Source organism: Dreissena polymorpha, chromosome 12 (genome assembly GCF_020536995.1).
Source record: "Dreissena polymorpha isolate Duluth1 chromosome 12, UMN_Dpol_1.0, whole genome shotgun sequence".
Classification (NCBI taxonomy): domain Eukaryota; kingdom Metazoa; phylum Mollusca; class Bivalvia; order Myida; family Dreissenidae; genus Dreissena; species Dreissena polymorpha.
Genome location: NC_068366.1, coordinates 50,778,331 through 50,794,772, shown reverse-complemented (window position 1 = coordinate 50,794,772; position 16,442 = coordinate 50,778,331). Strand labels below are relative to the sequence as shown.

The window sequence follows — 16,442 nt, the reverse complement described above, 5'->3', positions numbered from 1 at the left end:
GTCGAGAATAATTGATATTAATTACAATGAAAAAAATGTAAAAATGGAAAATATTCTAAAAAATTGAAGGAGATTATTTTTTAAACCAATTGTTGAGATTATAATTGTGAAAACACTTATAGTGTCATTATTCAATCACTTCTTCATTTCCCTGCCTTACCTACCAAATATCATTTTAAATTCCATAAAAATCTTCTATTCTAAGTTTTTATTTGGGGTGGGCATAGTCAAATAAAGTTTTCGACACTAGTAAAAGAACACAGTGAAGGTTGTCTTAAAACGATTTACTTGGATGCATTTATTCCAGCATTGAAACTTACAGGGTTTCAAAAGATTCAATCTTTTAGAGGAAATAGGATAGATATTGCAAAACTGTATTTTAACGTATATACTGTTTAAATGCAATCATCATCATGCTTTATATAAATCTACACTTGTACATTTTGCAACCAAAATGAATAAACTTTAGAACATTTATTCTGGGAATGTCAAATATGTAAAGAAATTATTAAAGAACTGTAACCAGGACAATATTTTCTTTTCTTAAAGAGGACATTTTTTACTTGGATATTTTACAAAGTCTACTAGAGCCATGAATAATGTTATTTTGTATATTAAGCTTTACATCCACACGTGTAAAATGAAGAAAATCATCCCAAACATAACAGGAGTAAAAACAAACAGTAAGTATGAATATGATATCTTTAAAAAAAATATCAATCTCAAAAAATAACTTCGATTTCTTTGACCGTGAATGGAAATTGTTAAAAGCTATAGTCTCGCAACTTAACATTTACATTTGATTATTGTTGTATTTTTTGCAACCTCTTAAAAATTATGCCATTTAGTGTATTGTATGAATAATTTTATATGTGTTGCATCTGTTTCATCTCTAATTGTTGTAGTCTTTATAACGTGTTACGAATACCATTTATACAGTACCGTCGCTTAAAGGAAAATGTCTTGCTATGCCAATGTATCTGTTATTGCAATTAATACATACATTTATTGTGTATACATACTGGAAATGTAATCTTATTTTTTTATTTTGTAATTGTCATATTTGTTGTGTTGCTTTTTTTTAAATTTGTTTTTTCCAACTCAGAATTTAAAGTAAGAAAAATTATATTTTTATTATTTAGATATCTGGTTGAATCATATTTTTGTAATATATGTCATAGCTTACATGTACGTGCACATGTATAACCAGTATTGAAATAAAAGCTGTTGGAAACAAAGTAATTCAATGCTACTTACAGATTCAAACATTACTACCATTGTTACATACAATGTCATTATTGTTAGAAACCAGTAACACTTATCTCGTTCTTAAGGTCTGAAGACTTCAAATATAATTGCTTGCCTTAAAACACAAACCTGCTACAATTGAAACCACAGTATCATGTTAATATTACAGATATATCGTATGGTTGAAAGTTCTTTGTATAAATATAGTTACGTGTAATTTTATGCCCATGTTTACTTCTGCCTGGCAGATTAAAATGAAAAAAAAAGAATAAGTTCATGTCCGCAACGGTATGGAATGAATATGCGATACATTCCTAGTTTGTACATCCATGTCTTTACGTTTTGTAAACTAAGTGCCAATTATATCGCCATGAAACGAATACAAATTCTATAATTATATGTGATGTGAAAAATGAAAGACTAATTGCTCCAGTCCAGGCGGGAGTGTGTCATCGTTATTGGCATCCTTCAAAGTGAAAGCGGTATTGAGATAATCATACAAAACTGCTCCTCCATGTTTAACGTCCTGAAAGCCGGAAGTGGAAAAGTCAAACGCAAGAGTGTTGTCCTCCGTTAAACCGGAAACGGAATTGCGTTACACAGGACTGTTGTCCTCATGACTTGAATCGTTCACTGCGGAAGTTTTTGTCATCATTGGTCTAGTACTCAGCTTGTTGTAGAAATATGGCGATGACTTGGACGCAGGGCTATTCGAATTTAGTGTGCTGGTGTACGTGTTTGTAGACGTTGCCAAGCATGGCAAGATGGTGCGAATGAAGGCGTTTCGATAATTCTTCGACATGGCGTTGTACAGAAAAGGGTTTATGGAGGAACTGACAAAGTACAGTACACCTGGAAAGACAGTGCGAACACAAGTATATTTCGAGAACACTTATTTAAATAATAATTGTGTTTAACATTGACATTGGTATTACAATATAAAACTACTCGAATGCATTAATTAGTGAAACACATTTTTTTATAATGTAATGAAACAGTACGTTAAAGATGACGATTGATCACTCGCCAATTAAACTTATTTACGCGTTTGATGCTTTGCCGTGTACATGTATGCCTGTGTATGAAGTAAATTTAAAAAAAAATTATGATACGGATGTGCCATCTATATAATAAATAATTGTATTAAGTTCAGCTGCATATCATTCTATGAGCTTTCCATTTAAAACAAACCGTATAATATAAAAATAGATGCAATAATTTAAAAGTTTTGAAAATAGGTATGAACATGAACATCTTGCAGTAATATATTTTAATAATTAAAAACAACGCTTCAGTAAAGAAAATATTGCCCGAATTGTTTAACATTGCATTTTTTTAAAGTGTCCAATAGTATCTTTTACGGACAACTTTCGTTACCTATGCGGCCTTTTTTCTGAGAGAAAGTTTGAAGAGGGTCATCCAATCAACATTTGTAAAATCATCATGAAGTGCAACTAGAAGCACTGGACAAGACTATTTTAAAGGTTTTAAGCACTTTGTTTTTAGCGTAAACTTTGACGTTTGAGGAAAATTAAAAATATGCAACATATGAAAGTTAAAACAATAGCTCTATAATGTAAAACATTTCAAAACAAAAATCTACACGTCAAATAAAACGTTTTAACAGCCTGCGCAATACCAGATATCAGGAACAGATGAGTCTGGATTGTCATAAGGAAAGGGGTCCACTCGTCTGATTTGATATATAACGTCATGAGCCGCTGCGCGTGAAAGGGGGCCCAGCACAAGAAAAATGCAACTACCACAGCAACTGCAATTAGAATAGCAAAGCTTGAAATAGCACATTCTTAATACGTTTAAAATAAATCTTGTAATAAATTTTCCAGAGATTGTATGCATAAAAACAAGTCAGGTAAGCATTTTGCACTCATTTTAATAATCACAAATCGCTCTTTAAGCCATTAAAATAATAAAAATCAATTTGACACTTTAATTAAACGAGAGTAGGTATCTCTATAATGATATTATACTTATGAAAATGTTTGCTGGGTTACATTATTCTTTAGTAATGAACAATGCACATTGATTTTCTTCTGTCTAGTCTTTACCTACCCGTATTGAACTATTGTAATTAACTTCTGAAACCGATGCAGTAAACCAATAACTATTGCAAACTCACCTAGCATCTTTATTACTGATTTCCGAGCCTGCACGACAGCATTGTTTCTATCGTGGGGAACCGGGTTTGATTTTCGAAGCTTCAATCCAATAAGAATGTACATTATTAAAATCACAGACATTGGATACACGAAGAACACAAATGTTGATATTTGGAAAAAGTACGTCATTGTCTCCCTATGTTCGTTGGGCACATTACAAATCAGCGAGTCAGGAATGGGCTCGCTGGATTCGTTACGGTAGACGAAATAAAAGGTCCGTGTGTAAAGGGCGTAAGGGAATGCGCTAATGACAGCCACGATCCATTGAATTATTAACAGTTTAACGGCTCGGGTGGGATGATTGAGGACTTGCAAGGTCATTGGGTGACAAATAGCGAGGTATCTTTCGATCGTGAAGGCAGCGATGGTCAGCACCGATGCGTATGACGTCAGTTCTTGTATATAGGACTTAATAATACAAAACACTTGTCCCAATTGCCACGGATATGCCTCCCAGTACGTGTAAAGCTCTGGCGGTAGTGCTAAAACAAACATCGAACTGAGATTATCATGTGTTATTTGTTTTCACTTATATGCGTTAACCTATCGGATTGAAATTATCCAAAACAAATATAAAAAAATACAAGTATTTATTATATGGCAAACTTTGCTGAACAGACACGTATCATTGATGTTTAATTAGGTGATGACATTGACATTACATATAAACAAACACGTTCTGAACCCTGATGCAATTGTTAGTAATTTCTAACATTAATAGTAACGGCAACGCAATATAAAAGACATGTAGACTGTATATATGTATTTATATGAAATCTATTTTATTTATCCATACGAAACAATTGTTAACTGATCGATTACAACAAAAAATGGTTTAAAGGTTCAATACATATTTTTATAGTTACTTGCCAAGAAGAAGTGTGAGTAAGTCAGCAATGGCTAGACTGAAGAGATAGTAATTTGTAGCTGTGTGCATGGACCTGAAAATAAAAAATACATAAGCACTACTGCATACAGTCAAACATGATTCACGACAGGTTGTATCTTGTGTTCTACATTTATATGGAAGGGGGGAGAGACCGCCAATATCATTCATCACTAGAAATGTTGCACGTGTTGAATATTCAGCTCATTTGTTTAACAAAGAATTTTTAAAATGCATTATTTTAATATCTGTTTTGTACAATTGTAAAGTTTGTGTAAAATGTTGTATGTTCCGATTCTACAAAATGCTTAAAAACAAACATGTCACTTCTTAAACTACAGATATGAAAATGAAGATAATGCGTATATAAAGTCTACATCTTCATATACCTTATATTGTAGTCATAATAATAAATAAAAGATAATAGATTCATCTGAAAGTAAGTTGATGACAAACTACATTAGCATGTTGAATATTTTCTAAGTTGTACGATCGGTTTAAGTAATCTGCTACAAGTCAGCATCTAACAAGTGTACACTATACAATCGTACAGAATACAAGTTGACGAAACACAATTCATTTTCAAGTCAACCGGTGTTAGTGTATAAATTGTCATTAGTAGTAGCCACATGTGTTGGGCGAGTGGCCAAGTCACTTAAACACTATCAATATGTCATAAAACAACATTTTTCATAATTTTGACAAAAATATTCTGATCTAATATATATTTATACAAGGAAGGTATCTCTTGACACAGGAAAATCACCTACATCAACATTTGTAAGTCTTAAGTGCCAAAATGGCGGTCGATTTTCGTAAACTATGTACATTTTGTTGAGAAAGGTTCCCTCGTGACGAAAAATGACCACGAACGGCTACTTGCCAACATAAACTACAAGAAAACACTTCTTGAACTCGTAGAAATTAGAAATGCTAAGTCGGCTCTCGTCTGGCCGAACGTTCAGTGCCGATTTACAAGAGTAAAACTATCGAAATATTCCAGCAACCGAACATAATCCACATTAGTACAATACACAAATATTCGGTAGCTGTGGTATTTCGTTACTTTTACTCTAATCGGCACTGAACGTTCGGTCAGACGATAGCCGACATAGAATGTGTTTTTTTGTAGTTTATGTTTGCAAGTAGCCATTCGTGGTCATATTTATATATATCTCAGAACAAATTGTTTGGTCAAAATTATGAAAAATAATTTTTATGACATATTGATAGTGACTTGGCTACGCGCCCAACACCTGTGCACCAGAAGAATCGCTGTTTACATTTACAATGGTTCCCGGCCTGTGAGCGAGGCATTGGTTCCTGGCTAAGACGAAAAATAATTTTGTCGCTTCCACGGCGTGAAGATTACAGACTTTACAACTGTGCAAATGTCAACTTGTAACCTAGCAAGATGTAAAGATACGCGATGAATAATGTAGACGTGTTTACATGCTCACAGTGAAAATCGGCAGTTCGTTAAAGTTACTATTGCAAATTTGTATACTTTAGCATTCAGCTTTGTAAATAAGCGTTAGAGATGTTACAAAGGTTTGTGCGTTGTGTATGCGATTTAAAAATAACAGTAAATGTATATTTTACATTTTGAACATTTAATTTTTTATTCATTCAACAGTTTCAATTGGACAATATACAAGATGAACATTTGAGATGTCTTCACCTTAAAATTTAACATTCTTGGAAATTGAAAAATTGAATATCAATCATTGTTTATTTGAACGGATATTATTTGACATGTATGTATAATCTATAATTGCAACATGGAACATATTAGCTGAATACTCAACACGTGCAACATGTCTTGTGATAAATAATAATGGCCGTCTTTCCCTTCCATGCATTTATTGCTACAAATTTCCGAAAGCATGCCTTCTGTGTTTCTACAGTACAAAAGCTCGATATTTAATGCATGGGTAATTGGCAAAGAAACAACATCTACTTATTACGAACCAATACGCATTTTTGCTAAAACATGGGCGAACTTTACTCGAGTAGAGTATACTTCTGGATATAGCATATTTTGATTACTGTAGCGTTAAACTCATTTCGCGTACATTAACATAATAATAATCGTGATGTAACTTAAATTTTCAACTTGTTAGTCGTGCCAACTCTTATGTCAATACATTTTAGCAAATGGAATTTCGATATATTTGTATAATGTTATTTATGTTACAATATTCCATAGCCTTTATATATACACTTTTTGAAGTCATGCAGTATTGCTCTAGTTTTAACCAATCTCAAACATCATTAGCGTGTAAAGCTTTATTACTTAACAATAAGAACACGATTATATGTATCTATTATTGTATTAATCAAACTCATAATCAGATTCCCGACCAACCTTTAGTCGGCTCGATAACATTTTACTTTACTTCAACTGCCTTTAAACGAACACTCTTTCTTAGAAGATGATACGTGGCTCTTTTAGACGTCCATACATTTTTTAATTAAGACCGTTTCCCATGGGAATGATACACTATTTTCCTCTCTCTATCTCTCTGTCAATTATGCCCGACAAGCGAAGAATAAAAGCACGGAACTCATTCCTTACTTCGTTCTTATACGTGTTATACGTCATTATGCATCTTCCATCATGAATGAAGCGTTTTTGCTTCTACCAATTGTTATCTTTGAATATATATTGTTTCGTGAATGATAAAATGCTTCGAGATACAATCAAGATTCCTAACAAATACGTTATCCAGAACCCGGAAGAGGCCAACAAAGATTACTGTGGTTATATTTGTCCTTTATCTGAATAAGGTTCTGCTCAATGAGCACAATTTACTTTCAGTTCATTTCGCTAATGTCTATCACGATATGATGCTTAATAATATTACAACAATATTTGTAAGTGATCAATATACAATAGGTTGTGTATGCTGAATATTATAACATTGCACATAGTTTTATATTCCAACACCTCACAAATCATGGACATGTTGTAACTTTTTATTTATTTGATAGCCATGAATTTAGTGTCGATAATGTGATTTTATATATGATATAATATAAACATCATGGATCAGGAAAGAAACATAAATATTTCTTTCTAAGAGGTCTTACTACTTGCTAATTTAATACGAACAGGCTAATGATAAAAGGTTTCAGATGAATTAAATATAATGCATATATTAAACTAATCAAACGTTGATTAAATGATGCTGTATTTAAGAGTGTGTATTTTTCGGTTGTTTGCTGTTATTGTTGTTATTTGATTCATTAGTATTTTAATCAGAGTCATATCCTGCGAACATTTTAAGGAGACATGGAAAACAGGCAAATCGAGCACATTTATTTTCTTCAATACGTAACGACATGTTCATGAAATCCGTCACTGCACTATTTATGGTATGGTTAAATATGTAAAATTTGATTTGCGAAGTATTACATAATGGGATTTTATAATTAAACACAATGGAATATTTTATATTAAAACAAGTTAAAATGTTTACAGCTATTTCATTTTTATGTTTTGAATTCATGTGAACTATTTAGAAAACACTCTTCCTATTACTAAATTTGATAATGAGAATATTTAATATATTTCTTAAACACAAGTACGTCATACTTATTCTATCTAAGTGTGCTGCGTCAGTGCTATCACAATGTATTGAAAGTGGCTATAACCCATTGTTTTTATCTTAAAATGAATTGCTTTATCTCTGTAATGGTGATTAGAACATTGCACAATATAGTGTTTGATTATTTTGTAATAAATACATTCAATTTATTATAGCTGTTAGTGCCAAAGCTTTTCTATTGTGGACTAAAATATATTTAATCAATCTTTTATAGAATATACTTAATGCATATATCAGCCTTATTGCGTGATACGCAAAATCACAATCAGAGTTTGTAAAAGGAAAATTAAATTATTGCAAACATTTTATCTTGAACAAAGAACAGTTGGTCATAGTTCTGTATTGTTTTGAATGTCAAGGTCCAATAAATACAGTTGTGCATACGTCTAAAGCTAAGAGTTATTGGCATATCGAATTCAAATACATTAGTACTTAGCAATTAAAGTCACAATTTGAACGCCACGTTTACGAAATGGAAAATACATTACACACGAAGATTCGTGATCATATAAATAAAACAACACATTCGTAAAGACTATTGGTCAAACACAACTGAAAATTGTTTCAGAGATTTAGTCGTGTAATCTAGTTTTTACGTTGCTGACGACAAACCACCAACGATTAAATACTCCGCGTTTTCAATATTTAGCTTTGGCCGCCGGTTATGAGGCTTTGTTGCCATTAAGTAGGTTTCAAACAAATATATATTATACTATCTAGTATCTACCAGGATGATACATGATTGAGGTAGGATGATAAACAATGTGAAGTAAACATAGTCTGCTCTACAATTATCTAATCAATATATTCAAATAGTCAGTGTCAAACTTGATTGTAGCAATTATGCACTTTGAACTGTAATAAACCTTATCTTTCTATTTACCGCTAGATACCGCTAGGCGCTTACTTGTGATATCAGAGTTTCCACTATAAAGACGAAATTTTCGCGTTATCAAATATGATATTATGTTGAATTTTGTCTGGACCAGAAATTAAGTTTGTGTATATTTGATATGTTTTTATATCAAACATTTAACGCATGATAAACACTATATAAAATCGTATGCATATGATGTAATATACAAGTGTAATATAACTAGGAGTATTTCTTGTCCTTCATAACGTGTTATTATTTCATTTTTTGCGGCGTATACGTGCTATTATGCCTTGGAGCAGTATGCATTATCTTATTGTATCTGTTCAGGTCCGTCCTTATACTATACTATTATATACGCTAAGTCTTCTCAAAAGCCAAACCCTAGACATGATTTGTTCCGTGCATTCGGTGGATACAATAAATCTGGAAACACAATTTTGTCTGCTATAAATGGCATATACGTGTTTCAAATGCCAAATTGCTTGCTTACACTTCTTTCTCATAAGAAAGCGTTCACTTGGATACATCAACTTCAAATATAATGATTGACTTTCGCATTTAATTGCTTAAATCAGAGCAGTACGAAAGAACCCGAAATGTGGCATGTTGAATGCTATATAATACTTCTTTGTCGCAGACATTGTTATTACTGCAAGCTATATTCTAACAAATTAGCGAACAGTTATGACATCTGCACACGGTTCATATTCGACGTTGCACGCATACTGTATAGCCAATGGGTATCCCAGCTATTATGAAATAGATGGTACGATTGCGCTGAAGTCGCCTCAAACAATATCCAAAGATTCCGATTGTTAAATATAATTGTAAGCCTGAATCCTCAAATGAACGTTACAGAGAGCTCTACAATTATTATAGTTTGAAGTCAATACGTCCGAAACGATTTTGCTGATTGTATTCATGCAATCGTGTTAAATGCAACGTGTGCAATCGATATTATTGTTAGACAAAACATTGCTCTTAAACGAATAAACACCGACCATGAAGGCTCCGGCAACCGCGACTATGTCTATGAGTTTGAATATGTTTCGCAAGTAATATTGTTCAAGTTTAAATTCAACACTTATTTTATTATACATCTTTATACATTACTACTTGTACACCGTTGATCTAAATTTAATTGCGAAACATAATTGTTAAGTAATGTGTGGGATAAATGAATAGGTATACTTTATACATAAGATATTATCATTTCAGTGCAATAGTGTTTATTTTCAGATTTTTAAGTTCATTTTCTGCCATACATGACGGCATTTTCACGGATCAATTTTGTTCATTAATGTTTTAACTTATATACATTATTAATAGAGCCTTCTATTATATAAAACAAATATATTTAATGCAATTACATGTATTTTCACTTCTTGATATTGAACAGATCTGGTATTTAATGTATACATACTATCTAAGGATTCATGCTAAAAATAGCAAATGTGTATGAAGTCATTATTTTTAAAATGCTAATGTGTTAATATAAGCAATTATTTATTTTACTCCATAGCTAATAAGGAGACTTCTCAAACACAAGACTGTGTTGACAACACGACCCAAAACTTATTTATTTGAGATTAACTCATCATTATCAATATCTGACCAATGGATACTGTGATCAAATACCGCCACAAAGTGCAAAAAACTTGTCTTATACGGAACATCGAATTGATTAATGAATTATCAGACATATTTAACCATTTTCTTAATTAATTTTTTTTACAAATAATAGCGAGAATAAATAACGGTCAAAATAGGTAAAATACTATATAATACAAATAATCGTATTCAAACGTGTTTAGCAAAATAGGTACATTCAATAACAAAATACATTTCGACCATTGAAAATATAAACAAAGCGAAACTTTTGCTGCACCAACAGGAATGTAAGCGTATGACAGCAAGAGGTCTTTAAGTTATGACAAAGCGCCAAATGTCAAAACTAAAAGGAAGGAAATCAACTAAAGAGATACATAGAGTGCACTTATAAATACACTTACATGAATCGTACATTCCGACCACAATTAAACTATAACTTTAATCATACACTCAAGAAATGCGTATATACACGTATTCAACAACTAAATTCGTTTGAAGAACGACATATATTTTTTTTAGCTTTTTTTACTTCCCAGCCCAAAATTAATTTATATTTTGTTATTACACTTGCAATACAATTTATACACAAAACTTGTGATGAGATTGAATCTCGATCACACTTTCTATTACCGTGTTGCTAAATTGTTACGTTGCTAGCAGATGATATGTAATATACTTACAACAACGTATATTGAACCATTGAAATAACCTTGACGAAGTCGATTGTGTAGGCTAAATAAAATAACAATTTGTCTCTGTGAATGAATATTTCTTTCTGAATATATTTTTAAATCATTAAAACCGTTCATAAGTATGGCTCTTACTAGAATATCTGAATATGATACATTTCAACGTTGTTTACTGTTAAGTCAGACCGTTGTACATTATATCTCCAACAGTAATTTTATATATTGAACCACTGGGGCAAGTTTGCATTAACAATCAAACATAAATGTAGCACTTTATTATTGTTAACTTAATTGCTTGTATTTTTAGAATAAAAATGCTAATATATTTTATCGCTTAAAACATGTTCGCGTACATCATAATGTTGGTGTTGCTTGTGCTGTTGTTTTCATTCGTTTGTATCGAGAAAAAAAAAACGTCTCAATTCATTTACACATGTTAATGATTTCGTGTTTTCGGCGAATCAACAATAAAGCCTGTTTGAATTTAGCTGTTTGTTTCTAAAATTGAATCGAGTGTACCGGAAAACCTTGTGTTTGGTATGTTTGCGTTCTTGCCAAAATATTTACAGATAGTATAGTTCATTATTTGTGCATGGCATCGAGTTGTATATACTCGAAGAAATTTTCAAAACAAAATAACTTTCTGAAACAACCAACGTAAAAATATTGTAGACAACGAAATAGCGTTAAATGATATGAATTCGGAAAATACATTGATGAAATATAACCAGACATTTGGCTGATTATGTCTAATGGTTCGCATGTATACGTAGATTACATATGTTTGTCTTGAGAAGAAAATAAAGTAAATTAGTTAAGTTCTTCAAGATTTACCAATAACATGAGTACATGGAATAATTTAAAGAATCACATAGCGAATAGACAAAAATGAGTAAACTTTATATTATATATTATGCAATTTTATTTAAATGCACTAATAAACTTAATATTTACGATAGGTATGATGCATATTTGCATTCATCCTACAAATGAAACGATAGTATTACTGCATTATAATAAACTTTGCAGGCTTGGATGACAACATAACAAATGGTAATATTCGAAATATACAATGCCAAGCATTCGTACAACGTACCGGTGTAATATTTAAGTAATGTTAATGTTTTGTTGTTTTTATTTTGAATATATTTACAAAATTAGACTTTCTCGGAAAGGCGAGATATTCAAGTGATACCTGCAAACATCGGTCTGTAACTATCGCGCTAGTTCTCGTTATATAAATATTATAATTCCAGCAACACATTCATACCGCATGCGTAGACAAATTAGATGTAAACTGCAAAATTTGCTTAATGTTATGTTTATCACGACGATCGTTTTCAGAAGCATTAATAACGACGACTACCACTTAGTTGTGGTTGGTACCCGATGATTAATTGTGACAAACTACGCAGTCGTGCCATACATGTATAACTCGTTATTGTTAATTCAAAACATCCCGCGTTTCAAAGGATATTCAGTAACGAAGCAAGCATTTCTTCAGTGCGTCATTCAATAAACCATCAATAAGCCATATATGAAATTGAAATAAATAATTGACCATTTGAAGTCTTAGCTTAACTATGAACGTCCAAAGCCATAGTTACATTAAATTGAAATAAATAATTGAGCAAAGCCTTAGCTAAATTATGAACGTCCAAATCTTATTACGAGCAACAGGCCGAGGGTTTTTACGGCGAGGGACCGAATGCTAGCCAATATTTGTAAATTAAAACTTTAGAAACAGTAGTCAAAATAAAAAAATATCAGTCTTCAATAGAGATGAATAAAGAAGGCATCATCGAGAGCGGGAATTTAGGCGATATATAGAAACCAAAATCTCAGTATGGGGCAAGGGCAATTTTAGAGTCAACGTTGCGTGTGAATTTGTGTGCGCAATGCCATAGAAAATTATAGTGATTATTACGACATCCGTATTTCATCTTGAAAGCCCCAATTAATGCTTTGTCATTGAAACGACTTACGATAGATAATCTCATCTTCTCTGTGTTAGTCATAGTCTTCAATACCGATTGTTAGGAGTTTCGAAAATTCTCTGCAAAAAGCGAGTACTGGTCGTTTGTTACATTTCAGATGCGAATCGAATCAAAAACCTTCCAAAATGTCAGGAGATTTGAAAGGAAATGTATAATATACTTTTCACTACTTTATTTTTTTACTAATACTAATGTTCCTTACAAACTCGTATTCAATGATTAAATAGCATTAAATAATTTTATATAATGTTCTTACACATGATTCACCTAATCTTTTGTGCAACTAATGTTAAGCGATAAAACATAAATTAAGATACCAAAGTTCAAAACATAAAATAAACGAAATTCAATTTAAAAATCGTGACTTGGAAAGTCCTCTTATATTATATCATCAATGGTGATGAGGAAGACACTGATTTTTTGTAAATCGTTAAATGTTGTAAAACAAATATCCACTATCACGTTTCAAGAAGATGTTCTTATTGTGTGTGTGATCGTTTTAAAATGCGCTTACATACGATAGGAACAAGTACAAAAGAATGTTATTTCATTACAGTATTGGATTGCTCTATATTAAATTTATCCGAAGGTTGTATAATGGAAATATATTGGCAAACAGACGCACATATATTTATATATTGTCATTTTTATAATTATTAGTGTTATGCTCTGGGATACACTATGGAACTTGTCCATTTGTCTGAATAAGTTTCTTGGAGAATTATACACAGTTTTGAAATAAGTTTTGATGTACAGTTGAAACAAAACGCTCTTACATGTTAAATAAATGCCGTTAAATTTGCTCAATTTGCAACGCCTTATCAATGCACAAAGGCGGCAAACATCAAACAAACATTAACCGTACGTCTTGTTGTTAACAGACTTGATTATTTGCAGACCAACTGCTTCTAATAGGTACTCGGAAAAAATCAATTTGTTGTTAATATGGAATAAATTATGTCAATGCACTTACCAACACAACGATAACATCTCAATCAATTATTTAGTGTCATTTGCACAACAGTATTGATTTTTTTCTTTGAAAATGTTTTTCAAACTTTCATGAACAACAAGCTGCTGTGTTGGTAAAACATAACATTTTGTGAATACTGAAGTATTATTCGTATCATACATTAAAAGCAATATTAGTGGAGTGTTGCCAAATAAATGCATATACACCAATATGTATATATATGAGCAAGCGATGATTACTAGGTTAAATAATCGCACTTTTAAAGTTAAACATGTTTCAAATCACACTAAATCAAATTGCCATATTCAACTACAGACGCAAAATACACAATGATAACTTAATGACTATCTAGACGCTATAAACGATGAACTTGTTTATAAATGGACCTAATCAACTGGTAAGCGGATTTGCAGCTGACGCAAACACAGAACGTAGTTCATCTGAAAAACAACAACAATAATATTTTTTTTTGCAGCGTACACATTTTAAGTAGTTGAAATACTCAATTTAAAAGTACAAAATCATCTGTCATAATACATTTTCCATCATCTTATTTGAAATCCTTTCTTTTCAACGTAAGTGGAATGCATTATTTTAGTTTAGTGCACCAATAATAACTACTGGTGTAAAATTATGGCATTTTTTCAACAGTATACATTCGCGAACGCTTTTCACAAACACTACTGTAATGCCAAAAAGCGACATTCATGTATGAATAAATGATATTGTGCCATATGTCCTTGAAATATGGTGTAAAGATTTTCTTTAAATACCTCCACATGTATTGTGAGAATTTCGTTTGAACATTCACAGTATAGTTCTCGACTAATTACTTATACACTACTTAATTTGAGCTACTGAGTAAAAAAATAATGGTAGTTTCAATATATGTATATATGTTTGGAACATTAATATCAAATTCATTTAAAATAATTTAAATAATTTATAACCACATCTGGGCGTCACTTTAATGTGAAGCGCGAAGACAAAATATTTTACACTGTTTAACACGTTTTGTTAAAACTTTCTTTGACAACCCTTTAATACTTTAACTAGAAAGAATGTGTACAATTAAACTATTTTTAAGAAAGATCACATGTAAATTTTTGATTTGATGAAAACTAACATCTTCAATAAAATGTATTAAATTTACAATTGACGTGCATACACTTCTTTACATGTCTGTGATATAACAATAAAACGATTCAGTTGAGTGGGAAAGCATGTGTCTCAGGAAAATAATAGTTTGCATTACATGATCACAACGGTATCGCTATCAAAACGACGGTATGATAAACGTTAAACATGTTTTATAATGCGTGTTTCAAATAACGGTACACAACTTAAGCAAGTTGTACAAGAAGTATTTCTATTATTCTCGAAACCAATATAATTAATTTTAGTTCAAATGGAAATAATAATATCGCCCCGAACATTTCAGAATAAATCGATAAGAATGTCAGCATACACTGCGAATCAATAAAACGACAATTTATTGAAATGGTATTAGTTATTGTTGATTTTAGATGTACATTTAAAGTGGCATTCAGCAACCATATTTTTACATGTGTACCGTCAGCTAAACATTTTCGAAAAAAAAAGTTCAATTAGTACATAAGCGTTTTGAAATAAATGTGTTAAAAGGGACATTTTCACAGATTTTGGCATGTCTTAAAACATTGTATTAAATGCTTTTAACTAATAAATGAAAATAGTGTAACAAAATCGCTCCAGTAAAATAAACAAGAATAAAATTAAACAAATGAAACAATCTCAACATGGCTCGAACCACTGATTCTAGGAGTAAAAGTCTAGCACTTGAACCATTTGGCCATCGTATAAGAGTATTGTTTTATACAGTATATAAGCAATCCTCGGTGTGTCAAAATATAACAATTACAACTCTCCAAATTATTCAATCGTTTCGCATGTGTAACGCTTAATAATTTTCGGGTTTTAAAATCGTCTAACGATGCATATAATGGATATTTTTAAGCATGGTAAATGTTCCGTACTTTTTTTTCCTCGCAAATGTCATAACAACAACAAACATTTGCAAAGCTGAAACTTTGTTTTTAAATTCGTCAATTAACCAAAACATGACAAGTTCCCTTTTACATTGAACATCTTATTGTGTTTTAATTTAACGGAATGTAATTAAGTATTCAATGTTGTCTTTCCAAACTCATGTGCTCCCACTAAAAGTTATTACATTGTGAATTTTACTTTGGAAGAAAATAAAACATGAATGTGTTGTTGTGTTTTTACTTTAACAATAAAGGTATATAAAGGTATATATCATATCCGTTTATTTCTTGAATCATTAATGTCTACATTTTTTGATAAAAATTCGTGTATAAAAAGCATAAA

At 31.4% G+C, this 16,442-nt stretch overlaps 1 pseudogene; it reads right to left on the bottom strand.

Annotated features, from left to right (window-relative positions):
* Nucleotides 1-1,436: 1,436 nt before the first annotated feature.
* LOC127852598 (neuropeptides capa receptor-like) overlaps nt 1,437-16,442 on the bottom strand; it is a 30,625-nt pseudogene continuing 15,619 nt past the window's right edge.